Source organism: Elephantulus edwardii, unplaced genomic scaffold, assembly GCF_000299155.1.
Source record: "Elephantulus edwardii isolate Elephantulus edwardi_28Jun2011 unplaced genomic scaffold, EleEdw1.0 scaffold00113, whole genome shotgun sequence".
NCBI classification, from domain to species: Eukaryota; Metazoa; Chordata; class Mammalia; order Macroscelidea; family Macroscelididae; genus Elephantulus; species Elephantulus edwardii.
Window position 1 is genome coordinate 3,822,808 of NW_006399863.1, and position 15,337 is coordinate 3,838,144.

The window sequence follows — 15,337 nt, forward strand, 5'->3', positions numbered from 1 at the left end:
TTCCATGGGCCGCCCAAAGAACATACAGATGTGTCCTGGAAAAGGTGCAAGGAGAGTGCACCTTAGAGGCAAAGATGGTGACTCTTCCTGTCACAAACTTTGGACACGTTGCTAGGAGAGGCTATTCCTTGGCAAGGGATATGGATATCATGCTTGGAAAGGTGGAGGGTCAGCCAAAGAGAGGAAGACCTAACGAAGTGGATTGACATAATGACTGCAGCAATAGACTCAAGTAAGAGTTGGTGAGGATGGCCCAGGATAGGATGAGATTCAGATCTGTTGTTAATGGGTTCATCAAGAGGCCTTCTCAACTGGAACTACACCCAACACCACCACCACCACCACCACACCTCAAATCAGCAGCACATCCTTGCATCTTAAGAACATGTTGTTTTCCATCCATCAGTGTGTATGTGCTGAAGATGGGGTAGGGACACTGGGTGTGTGTGGCACGGCCAGGCACCCATTGTGGCGTTGCTTCTTGCCTGAGGTCAAGGCCACCATGGAGCCAGGGTGCACAGTGCGCATGCGTGGAGTAGAGCCCCCACCGGAAGTCAGGGGTGGGGGCTCTTCCGCCTGCTCTGCGTAGAGTTTGGGGTGTTTCTAGTTGGTTAACTCACTCAGGTTCCCACAAATGGGGGAGAAACCAGGCTGCTGAGAAGTGCCCCGGGTTTGGGGGCCTGGAGAGGAGGCAGTGGAAGCAGAGTGGGTGGGGGAGGCCAGGCTTGTTCACATGCTTGTTAACATTTGACAAAGGAAGTCTCATGCCCTGCCCCGGTCAGCCGCCATCGCGCCATCACCCCCGGAGGCCCGTTGTGCACAGGAAGTCGGACACTAATGATGTTAGCGAGGGGACAAAGGCGAAGGGCCTAATTGCTGTGTCCTGCGCCCCAGACCGGGGCCTCAAGCCGAGGGGGCCGGCAGGATGTGCTAAGTGTTAACACCTGGAGCCCGGCTGCTGACTTCCTGGAGGTTTGGGGTGGGTTTATTTGTAGCATGCACGCACACAGGTGCCTACAAACCCCGTTTTGAAGTTTTAGGGGGTGGTATCTGAGAGGCACTGTCGATGCCTGTCACCCTGAGCCAGGTCTGCCAGGCCAAGCACTGGGTTCAGGGGCTGCTTTGCATCTGTGCTGACCGGCCCCCTAAGGAAACGTCTGGAAAAGACCCGATGCTGCAGAGAGGGGTCCCACAGATGAGAAGGGCCGCTGCTGATCTAGCTTGGAACGTTCTAGTCAAAACTGATGGGAAGAGATCCAGGGGACGAGAGAGATGCGGGGCCTGGGCTGCTGGTTGGAGACTGTGGGCGGCCTGGGGAGGTGGGGGTGTGCAGGGATGAAGAGAGCCTGGGAGAGTGGCGTACTTACCAGCATTTGGGGGATTGTGCTGAGGTGGGGGTCGGGACATCAGAATCCACACCTGGAGGTATCAGAGGGATCTTATTCCAGAGGAATGGGGAAGTCCAACTGTACTCCCTTATTCATAAATGGAGCTTTTGGATGTGGGGTACTTAAACATGGCTTTGGATCTCTTAGCATTTCATTCAGATGCCCTTGAGTGACCTTCAGGATCTCTGGAAACCCCTGTAATATGATGGCTCCTGTTTCCCTCTAGAGCTCTGGTGGCTTAGTGGTAAGAAGCTGGGCTGCAGTTCTAAAGGCATACGGTTCAAATCCACCTGCTGCTCTGCGGAAGGATGGGCAGTCTCCTCTTTATGTGATTCACTGCCTCTGAAAACCTGCTGGAGGGTCAGCTACAGGTCGATTTGACTGGATGGCACACAACAACAACAGCCCAGAAGGCCCCCCGAGGGGCTCTAGAAACCTCCTTTTAACTCCCTTGGCTAGCAGCCCTGCAAACAGATTATTGACTCAGGTTTGAGCCGGGTGAACAGAATAACCTCCCTCCTACAAGGCAGCTGTGGGTGCAGTGACTTGCTGGGGGTTTTACTGCCAGATGATGAGGAAGAGACAAAGGATGCTGGGCATATGGCTCCCTCCGAGAGAAAAGGTTGGGGAGAGCCACAAATAATTTTTTAAAAAGAGTCGAATATTGACTTGCTGCTTCCCACTGTTATTTTAAGGAGGATTTTCTGCCTTAGACCACCATGTGGACAGACTTAATAGGTGACAGAAGGGGTCTACTCGCGTTCCAGCATACCCTGTGCGATGTTTCGATTAACACTAAAACCTGAAAACAGCAGCCTTCCATAATTTCCAACTATGTAAAATCCACCTTTTTAATGTGAAGGAAGCACATGTGTGGAGCACTCTGGGGGCCTGCCTGGCAAGAGGAGGCTTGGTCCCCATGGCAACGTCACAACCTTGCCCCCACCCCCATTTCTTTAGGCATTTGTGCTGAAAAGCAGAATTCCAGATGTGATACAGTATGTGGAGACTCCATCCCCGGCCTGGGAAGCTGTATTTGAAGTCACAATTCTACACACTGTCATTCATTCCTTGCACAGCTCGCTGTGTGGTCCCAGAGCTTTTTATTAGTAGTTTGTTTTGATCTGAACATTTCCTCCCAGCTTAGGCATAACAATCATGTTTATAGCTTTAAGTTTTCCTCTATTGTCTAATCACTATTTTGCCCTTAAGCAGGAAGATACTTTCTTGGGCCTGAGGGAGTGGAAGTCTTTTTAGCAACTAAGTGAGAGCCAGCCGGTAGCTAATTCCCCTACCGGCTGGTGTGGGTGTTTGGTAGTTGGTAGTTTGCTTCCTCTTTTTACCCAGTATTTACAGAACACTAGTTAATCTCCGTCTGTGAGCTGTCTGGGTATGCTTTTTAATTTACAGATGGGTTGGCTGTCCCCTTAAAAATGCCAGTTCTGCATAGCCAGTTCTCATTGGAATGGACAGGAGTGGGACGCCCGCCTAGAGGAAGCCTGACTTTCCGGCCAGAGGCCTGTTTTATAGCTTGCTTTTAACGTTTGTGAGATGGAAAAATGAAACGACTCTGCCTATTTGTGAGTAGCACCGCCCAGATCTTTAACAGACTGATTGGAAAAAGTGTTTAGGCATTTGCTTTGTTCATACCAAGAAGGCTGCAGAGCTTCCTTTTGTTTTGCAAACACAGCCTGAAAGTGTCTGTGTCTCTTTCTCTCTCTCTTTCTCTTTCTCTCTCTCTCTCTCAACTGCCTGTGTATGTTCCAGCTGCAGAAGCACTAAGAAAATCCTAACGTCTGGAATGAAGAAAGACATTTGAAAATATATTAAAATACCATCTATCTCGCCAGCCCTCAGAGAAGATGCCATCTGCGAAATAACTCATAAATGTCCCAGCAAATCTTGATCCTTTGTAGATTTCTTTAGGGGACAAGGTGGAGGAGGAATGGGGCTGGTGAAAGGGAGCTTGGACAGAAACACAGAGCTTTCGGTCCGATAAGAGGGATACATGGTAACTTGGCATCTGCCTGCTCCATGTTGCAGCTCAGAAACAATTGTCCCTTCAGCTTTCCTTTGGGGAGCGTGAAATTAGGAACATGTGTGTGCTGATTAGCAACATGTCAGAGATGAATCATGATTTCGGCTTTGGTCTGGTGCACAGGCGATGCTCTGGAGTAGTGATTTCCTACCTCCCCAGGCAAATCTCTCTAATTAGCTTAAGATCTCTGGGTCTTTGGGGCTCGACATGGTAATTGCTGGTGGGAGACCCACTAGTTCTCCTCCAAGGCTTTGTGCCTTTTCTGCTAGACATCCAAGACTTCACCTCCCCAAGTCTGGCTGCTTGCTGACTCCTTTTTTGCTGCCGAAGTTGGTTGCTTTTAGATGAAGGAAGAGAGAACAGCTCCTGGGAATATGGAGGGAATATCTTGAACAGATCCAGGCCCAGGTTGGCTTGGTGATTTATTTTCCTTGAGCTGAGTTCGCCAGCATTCTCGTCAGCTTACATCACCTGGGGGTTCTCTGCCTTTGTGGACTCCTCCCCCCCCACATTTTTAAAAGTTAAAGGTTTGAACTAAAGTAAGTGGAATATGTCTTTGTTTATGAAGTGAGCAAAACCTGCGTGGGATAAAAATGACGCCACATTCTGTCTTGCTTTGCCCTTATCATTCCCATTGATCCCAGGTAACATGTATGTCTACTCTGGCTTGTAAGCCTCACAGAGCTGCCTGCTTCATCTTGTTGGCACACTGGAAACCCAAGATGGGAAGGATGCTACAAAAAATAAAAAGTATGAATTGGCTTGAGTTTTAAGTGCTTACCAGGTGTACCTTAAATATATCCTCTGAGTTCTTCTGGTAACAGCAATATTTTAAAGTCTTCATCTAAACTTTTCATGATACGTTTAGGAACATTCTCAGAATTCCTTTCACTTGATTTGAAAGCAGTCTTACTGAGACCTCACCTTGCCGCTTTTTATTTGAAATACTAAAAGGGCCCACACCAATTGCTGTCGAGTTGATTTCAATTCATACTGACCCCGTGTGTGTGTGAGAGAGGAGGGCTTGTGCTCCTGCTTTGTCAGAGTCGATCGCCAGGCCTTTCTTCTGAGGCACTTCTTGGTGGACTGAAACCTCCAAGCTTTCAGTTAGTGGCCCAGCACCTAACCATTTGCACTACCCATGGGCTCTAGGTGTTGCAAATGGCTAAGCACTGAATATTTTTAGCAATCCTTTTTAAAAATGCATTTTTTAATTTATTTTTATTATTTTATTATTTTTGTGTGAGTGTACTGTCAAATCAGATCTGACTGGTACAGGAGGAGATTGTTCCTCCTTCTCCGGCAGAGCATCTGGTGGATTCATAAAAATGCATTTTTTTTAAAAAAAAACAACAAAAAACAACAAACCACAAATGTTTCCCCCTCCATAATGGCACGCAGGCTATTCTGAAACTACATTAGAGATGTTTCTATGAGAAATTAGTCTCTTCAAGTGATTTAGACTCCCCAACAGCCCCTTAAGAAGTTGGCTGACTGATTGCCTCTCCATAGTCACCTGCCCAAGGGCTCCAGGCCACACTGCATGAGAACACTATCCCATGGGTGTGCAGGCCTTTGTTTCTTGCCATATGGCTAGAGCATGGTGTGGGATTTGCTTTTTGAGGGTTATCATTTGCCTCTTTGCTAAGTAAAAGATGCTGTCTCCATCATATCCCCATTTCCTGCTCGCATCTGCTCACTGAGAGTCCTGGCAGGAGCAGCGTCATAGCAGAGCTCGAGGCACCCCACGGGCTGGCTTCTTCATTTATGTTGGAACAAATTAAAAGCCACTGATGGTGAGCAAATGGGAGTAGCTAATTAACTAAGAATGTGGCACCCCCAGGCCATAGTGTTGGCATTTATGGTTTTTTAGTAACAGGCAACAAACAAGTATTCTTAATTGTCAGCTCATTAAATATCAAACCTGTGTAGGAGCTAAAAGCTTGAGACTGAAGAAGGGATTTTAGTGGGTGCCACTGATTGGGGTCAGCTTTGTAAGTTGTCTTATCTGCATCCTCTTAGTTGTGAGTCCTAATTCTAAGCCTATAAATCACCTGATAACACCAAGCTGTGTCCTCCTGGACTCCAAGTAAGGATTACTAGACCTGTCTTTACTTAGTGCTGTTACAATAGAGATTACACGTGAGCAGTTTAATGACCAGAAATTTATTTGCTCACCATTTTGGATCCTTGAGTTGTTGAGTACTGTAGAGTCAGAACTGACCCATAGCTGACCCTCTGACGGGTTTTCAGAGGCAGATAGTCACACAGAAGGAGATTGCTCATCCTTCTCCCATGGAGCAACTGGTGGATTCAAACCACATCTCCCTATTATTTTTGTTGTGTGTCATCGAGTTGCCTGCGACTCATAACAACGCTATGTACAACCTAAACCCTGCTCTATCTTGTGCCAATCTTATTGTCTCCAACACACCTAACCCCCATTACTCCAGTCACTCAATCAGTCCATCTCATCGAGGGTCTTCCTCTCCTGCACTGTCCCTCCACCCTCCCAAGCATGACGTCCCTCTCCAAAGATTGATCCCTCCTTGCTGTTCAAATTCAGAGTGCCAGCTCTGTTGGAAGGTTTTATCTCTGTCAGCTGTGGAGGAAGGTCCATGTACCCTCGGATCTTTTGCTCCTGGCCAGTCTTCATGTGGCTTCATCTCTCACCCCTCATTTCTGTCTTCTTGCTTGCCTTCAGCTCAACTCCTTGTTTTCGAGTCAATTTCATCTTATAGCTGACCCTCCAGAGTTTTTCTGAGGCTGTAGATCACACTGGGAGAGACTGCCTATCTTTCGCTCTTGGAGAAGTGGTGGATTTGAGCCAGCAGAGAACGTGGTTAACAGGGCCACTCTTTATAGACTATGCCACCAGAGCTCTGCTTTTGTAATAAGGCTCACTCAACGCTCACCTGCCTCCAAAAGGGATTATGGTCACAGGCATAGAAGTTAGGATTTACAGAAAGCACATTTTTTGAGGGAACACGATCCAATCCATAGCACTGGCTTAATCATTCGTTTGTTTCTTTATACACAAAAATGAGTATTCCTTACCATGTGCTATGGGACTCTGGTGATGTGATGAATAAAGCAATCCGCTACTACCAAAAGGTTGGCAGTTAGCACCCACCACGCAGTCTGCTTTCATAAAGACTACAGACTTAGAAACCCTGAAGGCTCACACTGAAACAGAGGAGGGAGAGAACCGTTTAAAAGAGAGATATAACTGGGTATTTCTGTCATCACAGGAGACTAGAGCGAGGGCTACATGGTGGAGGGGACCTGGGGGAGGGTTTGTAAAACAATGAAAGAATCTTTTCTTTTACTTTTCCATAATTTTTGGACTCATGTACTTATAACTTGTTAGTCAAATTTGTGTCTTCTAGGTTGCAACACCCCCGTGATACATCTTCAAGGATATGAACATGTACGGCCAAGCACAATAAGAGTGCATCTAAATTCCAAAATCAATCTCCATAATAGTCTATGTGTTTCCTACTGCCAAAGGGGCCCTTTAGAGTAGTGAGAGAAGATCTTCACCCTGAAACCCACAGCGTCCCTTTTCAGCAGGAAGTAGCTAAGAGAATACGCCATCCCCTTTTCCTTATGACTCAGGGTGAAGTCTCTCTCAGGGAGGAGTGATAGGGAATGGTAAAGGACACACTGACAAAGAAGATTAATCAGAACTGGCTTTGACAAGCACTGTGGCATTTGGACAAGAACAAACTGGGAGGAGGGTAGAGAGAATAGTGCAACAATGAATGAGTGGAAGCCCAAAATCTCTGTAAATGTTTATGAAAATTAATAAAATATAATTATAGAAAAAAAAAAAAGAAACCCCTGAAGGCTCACTTCTCCGTCCCACAGGGATGCTGTGAGTGGGAATGGAGGATTTTGAACCGTGGTTTTGGACTGCGTTGGGGCCCAGGTGAGAGGGGAGGTGGGCCTGCTCTCTTGACTGTGCTGTCTTCAGCCTCACCCTTCACATCCACTACATGCCTCGACAGAGCTAGAACCCCACTGCGACCTTCTGAAGGATGCATTCCTCAGACAAGGTGCTCGGTGCTTTCTGCTGCCCTGCCCTGTCCTGCTTATCGTCCACTTGCTCTACAATCTCTCTGTGGAAACTGATCAAACTAGGGAGATGCATCTCCTGGAGAACCTTCCTATTTCCCTCACATATCCCCTGGCCAGGTTCCCCCAGCACAACTCTCATGTTGCTTATTGGGGCAGAAATTTTCCTGGGAGTATTCATAGACCATTTCTTAATTTATTCTGTGTCAGATGCTGTGTGAGACGTATGCCACCTTACTGAGATCACACGACAGTGCTTTTCAGGAAATTTTACTCACTGGGAAATGAGGCCCAGAGTAGTTCAGAAACTTGTCCAAGGTCACAGAGCTCTGAAGTGGGGAAGTCTGAATTCAAACTTAGGTCTTCAGAACCCCAAAACCCATGCTCTTAACGAGATATGTCCCAGACTAGCCCCCAAAATCCTTTATGTGAGCTGGCATCATCTCATGCAGTTGTTCTGATGCATTTATCTCATGATTCCCTGAAGCTGGAGTCAAAGAGAGTTCAGTGACATCCTTCTGTGGAGCAGCTGGTGGATTCAAACCCTGTACCTTTGGGATTGCAGTGCAGGTTCATCCCACTAGGCCACCAGCGTCCCTTATAGGGTTGCCATGAGGTGGAATTGAGTCAACAGCAGTGGGTATGTATCCACAGTGAGTTAGATGATGTTCTCTTGTGGCTTCTCGAGTTTTCACTGATTACTTTTCCAAAGTAGATCACCAGACCTAGTTTTTATCTACCTTAATCTGGAGTTTCCACTGAAACCTGCCCACGATGAGTGACTGCTGGTTTTGAAAAAGCCTCACTTCAGTGTCATAGTGATGTGCATGCTGCCACAGTGTAACAGACTGACAGATGCATGGTGGGCCAAATAGTGGCTAAAAGAAACACACTTAATTGTCTTACAGTTCAAGAGGTCAGAAGTTATAAAAGGGCCTGTAGACTCCAAATCAGCATTAGTTTCTTCTGGAGGTCCCGGGGGCGAATCCTTGTTAATGTGATTACACTGGTTCACCAGGCTTGTTCTGGATACTCTCCTCATCTCAGGAGCCTTCATTTTAATACATGTCAGGTCACATTCACAGACTCCGTCCAGGTGTAGAACATGAATGTCTTTTAGGCCCTTATTGTTCTACCTACCACAAAGCTTGAAACAGCAGTGCTCTGCGGGCTAGCCTGGGCCACTGGCTCTGAGGACTTGGGAGCAGTGAAGCTGTGTTGGCCAGGAGCCCAAGATTGCCTGGCAGCTGAGGCTTGTGAGGAGCTATGGCCTTGGGGGAGTCTCAGAGTAAAAGGTCTCCACACAGGGCATGTAAGAACCAATACCTGGCATAGCATCTCATGCTTCCGGATGGAGTGACCAAGCTTGGATAGTCTCTGCTTTTCTGTGCAATTAGAATAAACACTTTGCAGCTTATTGGCAGAGATACCGTGGCACTAAAGCTGTGGGATGGATTACTCTGTTCCCATAAAGTAAATACGCAGGAAGTCTGATGTGTTGGGGCCTGGACAAGGCAGGAAGCCAGATATAGGAGCACCACTTGGGGTGGTTGGTAGGAAGGGCTTCGTGGAGAATGTATAAGAAAGAAGGGTGTTGGGGTGTACAGGTCCTGAGCTTCCCAGTAAGTCCTCTGGTTAAGGACATCTGACATACAAATACTTCATTTTTAGGACTGGACTGCCAAAGTATGTTAAATTTTTGGGTTATCACTACAAGATAAAGGTAAATAATCCAATAGAAAAATGGGCACAGGATAGGAACAGACACTTCACCAAAGAAGACATTCAGATGGCTAACAAGCAGATGAAGAAATGTTCAAAATCCCTAGCTCTAAGAGAGATGTAAATCAAAGCAACTATGAGACAATCATCTCACCCCAGTCAGAATAGCAAAATTTAACCAAACAGCAAGCAACAAATGCTGGCGAGGTTGTGGAGAAACTGGAACCCTTATTCACTGTTGGTGGGAGTATAAAATGGTGCAACCACTGTGGAAAGCGGTATGGCACTTTCTCAAAAAGTTGCAAATAGAGATACGATTTGACCCAGCAATTCCACTGGGAATATACCCCAAAGAGACCATAACCACCACCCAAGCAGATATATGCACATCCATGTTTATCGAGGCTTTGTTCACAAGGAGTTGGAAACAACCTAAGTGCCCATCAACAAACGAATGGATAGAGAAGCTGTGGTATATTCACACAATGGAATACAATGCTGCATTGAAAAACAAGGAACTCATGCAATATTATTCAAAATGGGTGAGCCTGGAGGACATTATGCTGAGTGAAGTATCTCAATCACAAAAGGACTGACAATTGGGGTTGGCAGGAGACTGAGAAAGGTGCAGTAATGTTTACTGCGTTGAAACAGATGAGGGAGAAAACTGTTTAAAAGGGATATGTGATTAGGTAGTTTTGTCATGACAGGAGTCCAGAGCGAAGGCTGCATAGTGTAGTGGACCTGGGGGGAGGGAGTAATGTAAAACAATGAAAGAATTTTTCTTTTACTTTTCAAAGAGGGTAGTGTACTAGGAAGAGAGTTGGGAGGGGAGAAAAGTGCGACAATGAATGAATGGAAATCCAAAGTCTCTGTAAATTTTCATTGAAATTAATAATTTTAAAAAATTTTGGGTTATATACAATGATTAATAATAATGAAAGTATGTACTATTTTGTGATGCTTGTGAAAACATCATGTGGCTTCAACTCCAGGAATGAGAATGCAGTCCACCTTTTTTTTTTTAAACTAATTTTTTTTTTTTGAGGACAACACATTTAGTTTTATTTCAGTCAAATCACAATACTTTTTCAACTGCTGCAAAGTGCATCTACAATTTCTCATTACAGATCCACTTTGAAAAATCTCCTGTGAACATTACAATTCCTTTCTTTTCAAACAGGAATATTCTCAAATTCTTCCTCAAAAATATAAACTCCATTCCAGTAGATGGCAATAATACATGAAATTACAGTAAACCAGACATTTAAAAGACAACCAAGAAGTCTTCCAACAGTTTATTAGAAAGAATGTAGATATTTAAAAAAAAATCAAAATCTCCACTGTCATGAACAGAAATTGAGGTTTTCAGCCCTAGGATAAGCTGAATTTAAAAAAACAAACAAACAAACAAACAAACAAAAAACCAAAAAGTTTATGGAGACTTTTCTTTCATTGTTATACAATCCCCCTCTCCCCCAAGTCCACTTTACTCTGCAGCTCTTATTCTGGACTCTTGTCATGAAAATAATACCTAATCATATATTTCTTATAAATAGTTCTCTCCCTCTTCTGTATCAATGCAGTATACATTATTTATCCTCTCTTTTCTTAAGTTCTCCCCAACCCTGATATCAGTCCTGCTTTATAATGGTGGCACTATGCAGTATTTGTCCTTTTGGACTGAGATATTTCACTCAGCATAATGTCCTCCAGAGTCACTCATTTTGTGCAATATTTCATGAGTTCCTTGTTTTTCAAGGCAGCATAGTATTCCATTGTGTGAATATACCATAGTTTATCCATTCATTTGTTGATGGGCACTTGGGTTGTTTCCAACTCTTTGCTATTGCGAACAAAGCCGCGATAAACATGGATGTGCATATATCTGCTTGGGTGGTGGTTATGGTTTCTTTAGGGTATATTCCCAGTAGTGGAATTGCTGGGTCAAATGGTATTTCTATTTGCAACTTTCTGAGAAAGTGCCATACTGCCTTCCATAGTGGTTACACCATTTTACCCTCCCACCAACAGTGAATAAGGGTTCCAGGCCCACCTTTTAAAGTGAGGTCATGTGCCCATTAACTCCGTTGAGTGTATAACTTTCTCCTTAGTTTAAATTTTCTTATTAGGTACCCATATAACTGTTTATCCAAAGTGTAAATCCAATGCAAGTGGGTGATGTATCAGGGAAAGGGGAAAACAATTACCATTAAAAGTAGAGTGGAAATTACAAAGGGACCCAAAGGAAGTGAAACACCATTAGTCTTTGGAAAAACATTATGCTGTAGTCTGTTATCAAAAATAACAAACAAATAAAAAATAAAAAAAAAGACATTTTTAAAGGACAAAGTGAAACTAATGGGGCATATGAAAGATTCTGCTCCAGAGAAAGCCACAGTCATTACTAAGCAATGCTGTGGCTTGATCGAAATGGAAGGCTATTGATAATTTCTTTAGATATTAAAAATCAGCATACTATTCCTATAAGCCTTACTGTAGTGCAAGAAAAGACTCAAAGGTTTTCAAGAATTTTTTTTTTAATTTTTTTTTAAAGCTGCATGTGCAGTAAGTGAAGGTGATTATGGTTAGGATCTGTTTTGGTTCAGTTGTTTTAAAGTGAGGGCAGATTAGAATGTTACTGTATGAATGCCATTTTCAGTATCAGGACATGAAAAGACAGTACACACTAACCTTTAATTGTGATCTTCTTTTCACCTTTAAGAAACTGTTTTAAGGACTCCTGCTGGTGCAGGGTTTAAGGATTTGGCTGAAAAAGGTCAGGGCTTTCAGCCCACCTGTTGCTCCACAGGAGAAAGGTGTGGCAGTTTTGTTTATGTAACAGAACAAACAAGCAAACAGACAAACCATTGCCTTTCCGTTGATTCTGACTTTTGGTGACCCTCCATTCGGTTTCTGAGACTGTAAATCTTTGTAGAGGAGATGGCTTGGCTTTCTTGCTTGGAGCGGACTACCAGTCCTTTGTGTTTGTTGTTGTATACATTTGAGTTGGAACTGACTTCTACTGAACCTCTGGTGGGTTTTCAGAGGCAGTTAATAGCACTGGAGGAGAATGCCCATCCTTCCATAGAACGGCTGGTGGATTAGAACTGTGTGCCTTCTGGATTGCAGTGCAGCTTCTTGCCTTTAGGTCACCAGTGCTCCTCTCAGTCATCTGTGTTTGCATCGCTGACCTTTTGGTTAGCAGCCCCACACATAGAAGGCTCTTCCCATGAAGATTACAGCTTTGGAAACGCTGTGGGGAAGTCCTGCTCAGTCCTGTAGGGTCACTAGGAATCAGAACTGGCTTGATGGCTTTGCGTTTTGGAAACTGATTTAAGAAATGTTTCTTTAATGTTTCATTACAATATTTGATACCTACATGCACATACACACAGTTTCCCTAGTGCAATACCATATGTAGTAACTATCACTATATTATTACTATGCATTGTGTTATATTTATGGTGCTTCATTGTATCAGAGAGGAAAGTTTAACTGTTTTATATGCATCAAACACCCACAAAGCCTTTAGGTTCCTCCCAGGTCGTTGCTCCTCTGTAGGACACAAACAAAACCCCAGTCATTACACCAGGCTCTGGATAGGAAGAGAATGCTTGTCTCTCCTGAGGAGGACCTGGTGAGAATCTGGACCACCTTCTAGTTAACAACCAGACAGGCTGTGGACTGTGCTGTGAGAGTGCCTAATGATCTGAAGCATCCTTGTGTACTTACTGAAATACATATCCTTACATTCTGTTTACTGAGACACACATTTGACTGCCTGATGCTAAGTAAGAACATGATTACTTGTTTCAGTTTACCTGCAGAGTCTACTTGAAGACACACTTGGAAACAAATCTTAGTTGTAAACTGAGGATGGCCTATATCATAATGCCTGGAGAGGCTTGGGAGTCAGGGAGACAGAGACTGGGAGGGCCAGGAGGGGTCACTTCAGGAAAGGACCAGAGGTGCTAAGAAGTAAGTGAGGATTTGGAGCAGAGGGATGAGGAGATTTGAGTGTTAGGAGACTACCTTGATGGGCAACAGTTGAGGCTGGAGGCATTTGTCTGGTTTATCACTGGATCATTGGGTCAAAGTGGAGTGCTCAGTGAATGGCAAAGGGATGCTCTCCTCTGAGGTCAGCTCACAGACCACCCCCCTTGAACAGGACCATTCACAACTCATTGGACCATTCTTGAAGGAAGAGGAGTTCAATTCTTACTATGCTGGATTCTTAGTTGAGAGTCCCAGTCAGTGCATCTCAAGAGGCAGCCAGCCACCACCCATCCGTCAGGAGAGATTTATGTGCTGCTATGATTGTGGAGCAGATTTTAGCAGTTTTTTGTTTGGAAGAGATTAGGAAGGCCTGGCAATCCTCTTCTGATAACCTTGTGCATCACAGTGATCCAGTTCCTGGTCCTGGGGATGATACAGGTTCATCCCATTGTGCATGGGGAGCTGTGAGTGAGTTGAGGGTTGACTGGACAGCAGCTAACGGCAGGTTCTAGGCATGATGTATAATTCCCTTAGCACAGACACATCCACCCTCTTGAGCTCCTCTCTGCATTGCATTGCCTGTTACGGGGGCCCAAGAGATAACTTAAAACACATTGTAGGAGAAATAAGCACAAGAAGAAAAACCAATAAAGCCTCGCAAGTAAGCTCAGTTACTAGTGACCAGAGATTACTAGGTGCCTCAGAGAGTTAAGTTTCATTTGTGAACAGTGCTGCCTCTCCGTGGCTTCCCATGATCCTTCTGAACCTCCACCCCCTCCCTGACATTCTGTAAATTCGTATTAAGAAAGACCTTGGGGAATGAAGTAGCTTGCACTTGTCACTATCTACTGGATCTAAGGATTAAGGCTGGCCTTGACCTCTAGTTCCATTTTGTTTTCCTCCCATCATTCTGCCTTTCCCTTGCCCTCTTTTAAGCTCCTGCTGCCCTTCATTTAACCAACTCGGATATTGCCCTGTGGCTTCTCGTGTCTTGCATACTGATATGTGCCTGTAACTTTCACCTCAGCTATGTAGATTCTGTTTATCCATCTACTTATTATAGGAGTTCTTAGGAAGCTGGGTGTGAATTGAGTGTGTGTGCCCAGGAGTACATGCTATGTACCCAGTTGCTCCTCTGCGAAGGAGTGCATCCATATTCTTTCTGTCTACAGGGTCCAGGCTCACGCCTGTGTTGTCCACTATTGTCCCTAGCAATATCCAGCTTATGCAGCAGCACATCAGTTCACTTCTCCAGCTGGTGCCCTGGGGGTTCATAACTAGGAAGGGGTGGTTTGGGCACCTGGAGGGGGGCATTACCATAGGGTTAGGGGGGGATTGACTTATCTACTTCCTGGCCTCCTGCCGGGATGTGTTGTGTGGTTTCAGACATCTGCTTGTAGACTGTGGCCTTGTCCCTGAGGAGCTGTGGAAACTCTGAGTTTTAATTAGGTGCCAGTGCTTTGTGAAGTGATTCAGTTCAGGTGAAAAACTCTGGAATCTTATATGTGGGAGGAAGTGTGGATGCAGGGAAGGTATGTAGAAGAGGAACGTGGGCCAGGGAGAAAGGTAGGCCCCACAGATCACGGGCTGCTGTGTCCTGTTGGTTTGTTTTGTGTTACTGCCTATCCCACACTTGAGTTAAAGATCTCTGTGTGTGTGTGTGTGTGTGTGTGTGTGTGTGTGTGTGTCTTTCTGCACAGCTGTGCTTTCCTGGGGCTCCTGTCCATCTTAGTGTGGGATCCCATTTCAGAGGGCTGGCCTGGCCTCGGGATAAGCAGCGTGAACGGCCTCTGGATACAGTGGGCTATGGCCCGAGACCAGGGTTCCATCTGAAGTGTTCAGCACATTGTGTCTCAGCAAACAATCTACCATTAAATACTCAGCTGCCAGCATGTGGCTCCCGCCGCCCCGCCCCCATGTCACTCTTGTTGAGTGGAACCGTCAGCTGTGTGGTTAGAATAGTTTCCCATCATTTCTCATTTCAGAATTAGCATATTTTGGGGGGATTTCTGCAAATAATCCTGGGTGACACATACATTTGCAGATTGTTCCCGAAACAGTAGAGTCGGTGGGAGCTGCTGGTTGTGTAGCTGCCCTTCCCTGTGATGACTAA

General features: G+C 45.1%; 1 protein-coding gene across 1 annotated transcript in view; it reads left to right on the forward strand.

Annotated features, from left to right (window-relative positions):
- Positions 1-15,337, forward strand: part of IL17RD (interleukin 17 receptor D) — a 90,942-nt gene that overhangs the window by 41,188 nt on the left and 34,417 nt on the right. The window lies entirely within an intron of this gene.